The sequence below is a fragment of the Chenopodium album genome, chromosome 7, assembly GCF_948465745.1.
Source record: "Chenopodium album chromosome 7, dcCheAlbu1.1, whole genome shotgun sequence".
Lineage (NCBI taxonomy): Eukaryota > Viridiplantae > Streptophyta > Magnoliopsida > Caryophyllales > Amaranthaceae > Chenopodium > Chenopodium album.
This window is the reverse complement of record NC_137840.1, coordinates 7,337,102-7,349,701: the sequence shown is the minus strand read 5'-3', so window position 1 is coordinate 7,349,701 and position 12,600 is coordinate 7,337,102.

The following is a 12,600-nucleotide window of genomic DNA, read 5'->3' as shown; positions in this document are numbered from 1 at the left end:
AAGGTCCAACCAAAACCCAAGTGTTAATGGAGTTAAGAGTTTTTCCAAAATATGGAATGCTCTTTCTAACTCCCACTCAAGCACTTTACTCCAAATCCCAAGGTTGGTATTTATAGAGGAAAGTATGAGTGGGAATTTCTATCCCATCAATGTGGGATCATGAAATTCCACAAATTAATTTAAAGCTAAATTAAATTAAAATTGCAAACTAATAATAAATCTACAAGTGGCATTACCATGTGAAATGGGTTGGTGAGGACCACATGGAGAGTAGGGGACCATACTTGCTCCCCACTCAATACTCTCCTTGTGCCACATGTCCTTACCCACTTGCTCCCATATTCCTCAAGCTTCCCCATAGTGACCGGCCCTATGGCCCAGCCACGAGGCCAGCCCGAGCCCAGCCCCGCACCAAGATGCGGGCTGCTGCTGTGCGCGCAAGCCACGCACTTGGTGCGGGCTTGCTGCTGTGCGTGGCTGCTAGCACGGTGCGCTAGCACGCACCTACCCAGCCATGCTAGGCTCGGCTTGGTGCGCTTGCTAGCCACCTATGCTTGGACATTTTTGCCCCTAGCATTCGGATGCTCGGGGCACTCCGATGCTAGGGGTATTTTGGGAATATGGTCGATTTATTATTATTTTACGCGTCTCGTCTTTTTATTATTTTTGACTTGACTTCCGACGATCGGTTTCGACGCTCCAAGCTCGAATTACCGACGTCTAAATATTTAACACTCGGGCGACGAATTAATTTCTTCCGAATTAATTCGTCGAGTCGGTTCGTATATTTTGCTTGGGTGTGACGCGAAGGGTTCAGTCAAGATTAAGCTGTAATATTAATTATATTAATATTACTGATCGGAAGCGGCCTCCACCCAGGCATTCCGATCACTTGACCTTACTGAATATATTAGCTTTCTAATAATTTTGAACCCGCTATCAGAATAATACACTTGTTCGAAGGACATCATTCCTTTCACAATTATATCCTTAAAAAAGTGTCAATATGCCTCTATTAATACAATGTTAATTGTCTCTAATCTAATTTGTCTAACTTTAAATCTAATTTAATTTAAACTCTTAAAAGGTATGAGAAAACACTTATGAATAATGTGAGGACTTACATCCTTAAAAATGTTTGTTTAATTACCTATATGCCCCTATTAATATGTTGTTAATTGCTTCCAAAAATCTTCTTTTTGTTATAAAATAGGGAGAAATATAAGAGAGATTGATAGAGAATATATCAATGTATTTCTATTCCATATAATGGGGTATATATATACAATATAATTAGGGTTTGATTGGATAAGAATCTAAACCCTAGGATCTAGATTGTTCCGGAATGATACAAATGAGGATAATGGATATCCACAAATATTTCATAACACTCCCCTTTGGATGTCCATTATCGAAGATTGTGCCTCATTAAAACCTTACTACAAAAACCCTGTGGGATAAAAACATAGTGAAGGAAAAAGAGTACATCATTCTTTGTAATACGCTCGAGATGTTGCCTCATTAAAAACCTTACCAGGAAAACCCAATTTGGGACAAAACCATGGTCAAGGGAAAAAGAGTGCAGCGCGTATTTTCTCCCCCTGATGATTACATAACTTGAGATCTTCTAGTGCCGCAACAATGGATCCAATATATTTGGATATCTTCTCATATGTAGTAAGTAAAGTATCATTCGTTGATCTTCGACTCTCCTAAGCTGAAGTTGCATCTTCAATTCTTCAAGTCTTTACGTGAACACGTGAAGTGTCTTCATTTCACAATACATGTGTTTATCTCTAATATCATTATTTCAAATATCTATTTAATAGTTGATTAAAAAGGTTAAACTCATGCGGTTATGACTTCTTCTGGAAGTCGTTAATAATAGAAATTGATGATCATTATTTGATCAAACATTCATTAATAATCATTTGATGACAAAACTTGACATTATTAATGTTATTCTTCAATATCATATGAATTATAATATAACATATGTAATTATGTACGCTAATCATGGTTCTTCTGGACCATGAGAAAACCTTTTCGCACATAAGTATTCCATTGATATTATTTAGATGTTTCATGATTGACATGATAGTTCTCTTGTAAATACAAATAGTAAATCTTACTAACTCTCATATGTTCAAACTTCAGGTTGAGATGTCAATTATAATGTAGTCACATAGACTTTTCAAGAGTTTGATAACAATTGTAATATTCAAGACATAAAAATTTGTAGGGTTGGGCATTTAATACGTCGTATATAAGTTCTTCATGAACTCCTTTTACATGATTCATAACATGTTATTAAATAAGTGTCATCAATAATTTTATTACAATTATAAGCCCATTGGAATATAAATATTTCTTTGTAATTTCCTTCAAAGTTACAAATACGCCATACTATATATATATTTTGAACAAACATTCACATATACCACAATTATTGTATAGAACTAATGCATCAATATGAGATATAGAAAACAAAATATACAATGAGTAATGCATCTAACAACTTTCAATATACGCAAAGAATAATCCATTAACCTATGACTCACACATGTATATGAACATACATAAGACTCTAAATAATGCAAGAAACTATACAGTGTAGATTTAAAAATCCATATTTCATTGGACTTCGGGTCCATGATAAAATGATCATTATCATTATGTCGACATCAAAATGTACATATATTTCAGATCCCTTACTTATTAGTCCATTCCATTATGCATATGCATATTATTCATCGGTTCCATTATGTACCGGTATCATAAAATTCCTTTAACTTACATTCCGCATGCTATTTTACTATGATATCTGAATACATTTCTCATTGGTACCATCATAACTTTTCTTACATCATAGGCCATCTACTATAATAATTCAGATATTTATACCGCTTTTAGGGTATTTCATACACTATGGTATTTATATACTATTACACTATTAGTGTCAACTGCACTATCTTGCCAAATATCATATCTATTAAACATATCTTTATTTTGGAACCGATCATATACAACCTACACTTCAGGTGTAGTGATTCAAGTACAATTGGCAAGATTTTATCTCAATGTATACACATAATTAATATGACCAAAATGTATCTTCAACGCTATGCAACATGAGTCATAACTGAATACAAATCAAATCATAAATGTGCAACATATCTTGATAGCATATGGGTGAAAGTTGGCTAGAAAACATTTCAAATTACCATTATTTATATAGGGATCATCAATTTTTTTTTTTTTTTTTAATTTTTGCCAACTTACTCCAATTCTCCCCCTAAGTTGGTAAAATATCTCATATGTAAGGGCATCACAGTTCTTCACCAACTTGGTATACAAAGTTCCAATAAAATTCTTTTCATAGGAGGCTCATAATCAACAAAATTTATCTCTTAGAATAATTATATTAAAACAAGCTTTAATCTCTTCTAGAGTTCTCTTCAGGAGATCAATAATTCAATATCAATGGGAGACATAAGTTGTGCAGTTGAATTTCCTTATTTTCCTTTTTCTTATGTGCTGACATATTATAGCCCCAATCAAAAGAATTGTTAGACAAGCATAAATCACTTGCTTGTAATTTTACTAGTTGGTGATCTTCTAGACCTTTAAAGACTTAAATAGTGTATTTGGTGAGCTTCTAGTCATTTGATAGTTGAAAATAATATATAAGTTATTTTTGGTGAACTTCTGGTCACCCATTACTCTTTTATATAAAAAATCAAAACTTATTAACCCTTGAAATTTTTCATATATACAAATTATTATGAATCACAATCCAAATATAGCTCAATCTTAATGTTATGTCTTGCCATTCAATTCATTTCATATATTTAACATTAAGAGAGCGTCAGCACATTATCAAATGAAACTTCAGGTTTCCATAACGGGTAATTATTAAAACCGGATAGCCTAATTTAATTATCACATCCAATCACTTCTCTAGATTTGAACTCTGGTCAGTTTTCCAACACTAGTGATAACTTTATTAAACTTACTTCATGAATGGCCATGAATGTGATGTGATATTAGAACACCAACATGTGTTTCTTTATACAATTGGCAAGACAATCAACTAATATTTTATCCAATAATTACTTATATGTTGTGAAATAAGGGGGAAAGATGAGAGATTGAGAGAGAATTGATCTGTCTATATTATTCCATATATTAGGGGTATATATACACAGAATATAATAAGTAGGGTTTGATTAGATAACAATAAACCCTAGATCTAGAATAATCCGGAAACTTACAAAGAGGATAATGGATATCCACACAATATTTTCATAACACTCCCCCTTGGATGTCCATTATTGAATACTGTGCCTCGTTAAAACCTTAATAGGAAAAACCCAATGGGATAAAAACCTAATTAAGGAAAAAGAGTACAACATTCTTCGTAATACGCTCGAGATGCTGCCTCATTAAAAACCTTACCAGGAAAACCCAATGTGGGACAAAACCATGGTCAAGGGAAAAAGAGTGCAGCGCGTATTTTCTCCCCCTGATGAATACATAACTTGAGATCTTCTAGTGCCGCAACAATGAATCCAATATGTTGTATATCTTCTCATATGCAGTAAAATATCACTCATTGATATGATCTTCGATCCTCCTAAACTGAAATTGCATCTTCAAGTCTTCACGTTAACATGTGAAGTGTCTTCATTTTCACCATACATGTGTTTATCTCTAATATCAATATTTCAAATCTCTGTTTAACAGTTGATTTAAAGGTTAAACTTATGCGGTTATGACTTCTTCTGGAAGTCGTTATTGATGATCATTATTTGATCAAACATTCATTAATAATAATTTGATGAAAAACTTGATATTATTAATGTCATTTTTCAATCTCATATGAATTATAATATAACACATGTAATTATATACGTTAATCATGGTTCTTCTAGACCATAAGAAAACATTCTCACGCATAAGTATTCCATTGATACTCTTTAGATGTTTCATAATTGTCACGATAGCTCTCTTACAAATACAAATAGTAAATCTCATTAACTCTCGTATGCTCAACTACAGGTTGAGATGTCAATGATGTAGTTACATTGAGTTTTCAAGAGTTTGTTAGTAATTGCATTATTCAAGAATATAAACTTTGTAGGGCTGGATATTTAAATATGTCGTATATAAGTTCTTCAGGAACTCATCTTACATGATTCATAACATGCAATTAAATCAGTGTCATCAATAATTATAAGCCCATTGGAATATAAATATCTCTTTCTAATTTTCATCAAAGTTGTAAATATGTCTTACTATACTTTGAATGAACATTCACATAAACGACAGTCATGGTAAGAAACTAATGCATACAATATGAGATATAGAAAACATGATAACATATTAACATATTAAACAAAATATACAGTGAGTAATACATCTAACAACTTCATACATATGCAATAAACCATTAACTTATGACTCACATGTACATGAATATAAGACTCAAAATGATGCAAAACACTGTACAGTGTGGATTTAAAAATCCATATTTCATTGGACTTCGGGTCCATGATAAACTTATTATCATTTGATTATGTCGACATCAAAATGTACATATATTTCAGATCCCTTATTCACTAGTCCATTCCATTATGCATATGCATATTATTCATCGGTTCCATTGTGTACCGGTATCATAAAATTCCTTTAACTTACATTTCGCATGTTATTTTACTATGATATCTGAATACATTACTCATTGGTACCATCATAACTTTCTTACATCATAGGCCATCTATTATAATAATTCAGATATCTATACCACTTTTAGGGTATTTCATACACTATGGTATTTATATACTATTACACTATTAGTGTCAACTGCACTATCTTGCCAAATATCATATCTATTAAACATATCTTTATTTTGTTGGAACCGATCATATACAACCTACACTTCAGGTGTAGTGATTCAAGTACAATTGGCAAGATTTTATCTCAATGTATACACATAATTAATATGACCAAAATGTATCTTCAACGCTATGCAACATGAGTCATAACTGAATACAAATCAAATCATAAATGTGCAACATATCTTGATAATATATGGATGAAAGTTGGCTAGAAAACATTTCAAATTACCATTATTTATATAGGGATCATCAGTTTTTTTTTTTTTTTTTTATAATTTTTGCCAACTTACTCCAATTCTCCCCCTAAGTTGGTAAAATATCTCATATGTAGGGGCATCACAGTTCTTCACCAACTTAGAATACAAAGTTCCAATAAAATTCATTTCATTAGGAGGATCACAATCAAAATTTATTTCTCAGAAGATTTGTATTCAACAAGTTTCATCTCTTCTGGAGAACAACTTCAATGAAGAATCATTTCTTCGTTAATTTTACATTCCAGGTGTATTTATTATATATTACCTTTTTCATAATATCTTCTGGAAAACAATGTCAATGGGGAGACATGTGTTGTGCAGTTGTACGTTTTCCATTATTTTCCAATTTCTTATATGCTGACATATAATAACCCCAATCAAAAGAATTGTTATACAAGCATAGATCACTTGCTTGTAATTCTACTAGGTGGTGATCTTCTGGATCTTTAAAGCCTTAAATAATGTATTTGGTGATCTTCTGGATCTTTAAAGCCTTAAATAATGTATTTGGTGAGCTTCTAGTTCTCTGATAGTTTACAATAATATATACGATATTTTGGTGAACTTCTGGTCACCTATTACTCTTTTATATAAAAAAAATCAAAACTTATTAACCCTTGTGTTATGTCTTGCCATTCAATTCATTTCATATATTTGTCATTGAGAGAGTGTCAGCACATTATCAAACGAAACTTCAGGTTTCCATAACGGGTAATTTTTAAACCCTGATGGCCTAATTTAATTATCACATCCAATCACTTCTCTAAATTTGAACATCATTTTATCAAATTTACTTCATGCATGACTATGAATGTGATGTAATATTAGAACACCAACATGTGTTTCTTTATACAATTAGCAAGACAATCAACTAATCTCACATATTGATTTTACTAAAAATAATTTTATTCTAGAAATGTAATGGGATTTATCTTTTCCTCAAATTTGTAATTGTCAATAGTTGCTCCATTCCTTTTCTGAAGGTTCTTATTTATTTATTTATTTTTAATCTATTGGACTACAATGCTTCAGACGTGCTTTAGGTTTCATTATTAACCGATGTTGTCCTTCTGGGACAATAATTTTAATTGGAGCATTTACAACCAGTAATGATCAATGACATTCATTTATTTACATCCATCTTCAGGTGTCATTGTAAATATGTAATATTATGTGGTCGCTTTTATTAAATAAATTATTGACATTGATATTAAAGCGAATGTATGCAATACTGACCATCAATATATCATACAATTCATGTGCAAGGATTATATATAATAACGAAATGAATAATATCTCCCCCTAATCCTTGCATATGGGGATATGAAATAAATCTTAATTATCCAACCTTGAAATCCCTTGCACTCAAACCATAAATCCTTTTGGTAATGTCATGTATCAAGCAAAGAAAAATATTCTTATAAAACTCTTACTTGTTTCTCCTGCCCAATTATATTCATCTTTATGTTGAAAATTCGGTAAACTATGGGCATAAAACATTCTTCAAGTAATTTGCTCAAAATAGCATGTTTAATTAATTTCTTGAACTCATAACACTATTCTTTGCTCAAATAATTATGAACTTTACTATGAATTTTATATATATATAAAAATATATATACTTGTTAATTCTTCAATAATCAAGAGATTTCATGACATATATAGGAACACATTAGTTTTGTGAACGGAGAATAATCCAGTCAACATACTTTCAAAACCATTAGACATTTCTAGATTGTTCCAGAAGGTTTCTAACCCATATGTATGTAGTTATTATTAGATCTATTTTTCATAATTTGTTCTCTTCAGGAGATCAAAAACTCAACATCAATGGGGAGACATATAGTTGATGCAGTTAAATTTCTGATTTAACTCTACTTTTAATGATAAGTGAATATTACACCTCCAACAATTTACACATTTCAAATTCAATAAAAGACAAAGTTCATAAGAATTAAAATTAATAAATAGTATTTTAAAATTCCTTTAAGAGTCAAACTAATAGGGTAATCAAATATTATAAACAAGACCATTGTCCAAGATTATAGAAAAGGATAACAAAAACCGTCATGAATCAAATGGAACAAATAGCATCATGAATCAATTGGAACAAATTACAAAGTTCCTGATCATATTTAACAAAGGATGTAACAACTAACAAGTATTAGAAGAATCAAAGGAACTATAAATCAACAAGTACCACAAACAAATAAGCTATCATAGAACACACTCACCAAGGTGAGTTACTAACTTTTAATTATAATCATACGGTCAAACCCATAATCAAATTATCAAACCCCACATAACATAACAAAACAATACGGAGTACGTCATAAATATATACGAAGTAACATGTATTAAAAGGCCATAATAAGTACTTGTATATTTTGTGAAAATAAAATTCAATATAATAAATGAAATAAGGAACTTCCCTGTTAAACATAATGACTTCATGATACCTCCTGTCAAAACTCAACCAACACATACACTAATCGCATACTAGATTTTAATTGGCTTTTCTTAGCTTAATTTTAAAAGTAATTTGATCGGTGCTTAGAGCTTTGGTGATCCATAATTAATAAACAATTCATTACAAAATCATGTAATACGTAAAAAGATTCATGCTATTGAAATATTTTGCAAATCAAATCAAACGATATATAACTTTACATAATTGTATCCATGATGCTAAACATGTGATAATAGTATAATACTCATTTAAAACGGACCTGATTCTCATAGTAGATTAACACAATTCAATCGGGTACATAAAAGAAATTTATCAAATTACTTAGATTATATGTTCAAGAATAATTTTATTCTAATCGGAAATAATTTGTCGTGGTGCAATTAACGAGGAAAATCAAACAAGTACTTTACTCCATCAAAAAAATATATATAATATTCCCATCATAAATTATGAATGAAGTCTTAACCAAAACCACCATTATTAGGGGATAATAGAGTGATGAGAATTTGTCTTATAAGCACTATAGATAATACTCTACAACATACTACATATATATAACAAGTCAAACAATATTAAACCAATTAGTGTCATGCCAGACTTGTTTCACTGATATGGGTAATATTATTCGACAGTTTATGTGGCAAGCATTTAGGAGTACTAATTTAATTTCGACATTGCAAAACAAAACAACGAATAAAATACTAAACTTTCGTAACATAATTAACATATACAGTATATACAATATGGTTACGAAAATAATAAGTAGAGGAAATACTTTCCTGATACGGATCTCGTTGTAGCAATTGAGGATTCTCTATTCTTAATATGTTCACTTTCTAGATTAGTCACATCTCACATACGCCACGAGGAGACCGCAACCCACTTAATTCCATTAAAGGAATATGGTCCAACACAGATCATGTAATTCCAACAAGAATATGGTCCAACCATTAATCTTGTTGTGAATTTTGAAATTAAACAAAACTATAATTCAAGTAACATAATTGCACGCAAGATGCAAATCACAAAATTTGGATTTATATTCCAATCAATTTGTTACTTTGAGAGAGATCTATGGTGCTGATAACGTATTGTGAAATAAGGGGGAAAGATGAGAGATTGAGAGAGAATTGATCTGTCTATATTATTCCATATATATACGGATCTGTCTATATTATTCCATATATTAGGGGTATATATACACAGAATATAATAAGTAGGGTTTGCTTAGATAACAATAAACCCTAGATCTAGAATAATCCGGAAACTTACAAAGAGGATAATGGATATCCACACAATATTTTCATAACATTATATATACTCTGCTAGAGTTTTGACTATAATCTTGATACATGTTAATTAATCTTGTTGGATATTTCATACTCTTTTGGAGTCTTTTATATAATCATGAGACATATTGATTTTACTAAAAATGATTTTATTTTAGAAATGTAATGGGATTTATCATTTCCTCAAATTTGTCATTGTCAATAGTTGCTCCATTCCTTTTTCCGAAGGTTCTTCTTATTGATTTATTGATTTATTATTTTTTTTTAATCTATTGGACTACAACGCTTCAACCGTGCTTTAAGTTTCATTAGTAACCGATGTTGTCCTTCTAGGACAATAAATTTAATTGGAGCATTTACAACTAGTAATGATCAATGACATTCATTTATTTACATCCATCTTCAGGATGGTGTCATTTGTAAATATGTAATATTATGTGGTCGCTTTTATTAAATAAATTATTGACATTGATATTAATGCTAATGTATGCACTACTGACCATCAATATATCATACACTTCATGTGCAAGGATTACATATAATAACGAAATGAATAATATCTCCCCCTAATCCTTGCATGTGGGGATATGAAATAAATTAAGTTATCCAAAAACCTTGAAATCCCTTGCACTTAAACCATAAATTCTTTTGGTAATGTCATGTATCAAGTAAAGAAAAATATTTTTATAAAACTCTTACTTGTTCCTCTTGCCCAATTATATTAATCTTTATGTTGAAAATTCTGTAAACTATGGGCATAATACATTCTTCAAGTAATTTGCTCGAAATAGCATGTTTAATGAATTTCTTGAACTCATAACACTATTCTTTGCTCAAATACTTATGAAGTTTATAATCAAAAATAATTTCATGCAAACATGCTTGTTACCTTTTTAATCATTCAAATTCTCACCCAAAGTTCAATAACTTGAATACTATTTAATATCTTTTGTATAATATTACTTCATGACATTGTATTTATAGAATCACGTTAGTATGTTCCTTTCCAAAAAAAAAAAAAAAAAAAAAAAAAAAAAAAAAAAAAAAAAAAAAAAAAATCACGTTAGTATGTAGTGGATATCTAAGCAACATGCTTTAGCTTTGTAGATCATGCACATTTTTTTTGTATTATCCTTAAGGGTTTTGAGCCATTTATATGATCAAGATAGGAACTTTAAGTCTATGTGTGTGAATACTCTTTATAAATATAAGGAACTTCAGGTCCGCACATCATATTCAATTTACATTCATTCCAATAATCTAACTTCAAGTAGGTACATAATACTATAATTGAATTTAATCACACATCAATCAATATAATGTATATAGTATGCTTCATAATTTTATCAACTTATAAGGATAATAATAATAATAGGTACATAATACTATAATTGAATGAGAAGGTAAAAATATGAAAACCTACTACTTCACGCTTTAATAAAAACATACCTAAATCGATTGAATCAACTATACTGTCGGATCAATTATATCAATATATTGCCTGATAAAGCTTAATTAGAAAATAGAAACAAGCACATAAGCAACCAACATTAACACGTTAACGTTAGTGGAAAACCACATGGTTTATATCATACTTGAAATATAAAGACATAATTCAATACATAAATTATAAATAGAAATACCAAATCTAGCAAATATATGTACTACAATTTCATGAAAACCATACATACCCTTTTAGATTCAAACTAAACAAAACTCATAGTCAAAACAAAACTACTAATTAGTTATTCTGCATCAAATTCAACTATTCCCAAATTTCTCATTAAACTCCAGGAATAATAAAAATACAAAAATTTGGGGAACAATATAAACATATTATGTAAAGGTTTAAAATTAACAATAACAGGATAGTTGAGAATGAACTTTCCTGATATCAAAACCTTTTCCACTATAAAAACCAGCCTTATCGTCAGCATCATGTTGTCAACGTCATCTGTTAGCTTGTAACTCACGAAAACATCAATGAAAAGAAAATAAAGTATAGCCCTTGATTAAGGCTAATCTATTATATTATGGATAGATGAGAAAGATGATTCAAGATAAACAAACCAATGCAATCGAAAAATAATACGAGTAGTTCTTTGTAACCAAATTATTAATATCATGAGACTCCTTGTACTAGTCCTAAATTAATTAATGAGGATTGAGAATGATATGACATTCTTGGAACGTGTGATTTCATTATTAAAATATCAAAATCCATGATCAAAATTAATCTCCTTCTAATTAGAGCTTTGGTGCTGATAATGTGTTATAAAATAGGGAGAAATATAAGAGAGATTGATAGAGAATATATCAGTGTATTTCTATTCCATATAATGGGGTATATATATATACAATATAATTAGAGTTTGATTGGATAAGGATATAAACCCTAGATCTAGATTGTTCCAGAATGATACAAAGGAGGATAATGGATATCCACAAATATTTCATAACACTTTTTTGATTTAATGATTTAATTATTATGAATAGTGTTTGGAAATTATATCTCTAAAAAAAACTTAAGAATAGCTTTGCAGACATTTTATCTCTAAAAACATTTGTTTATATATTTTCCTTCATCATGTTGCCAACAACCAAAAGACCTTTCCAATGATGAATTTTAAAAAAAAAAAATTATGTGCTTTGATATTATGAAAATATAAGTATTGACATATTTC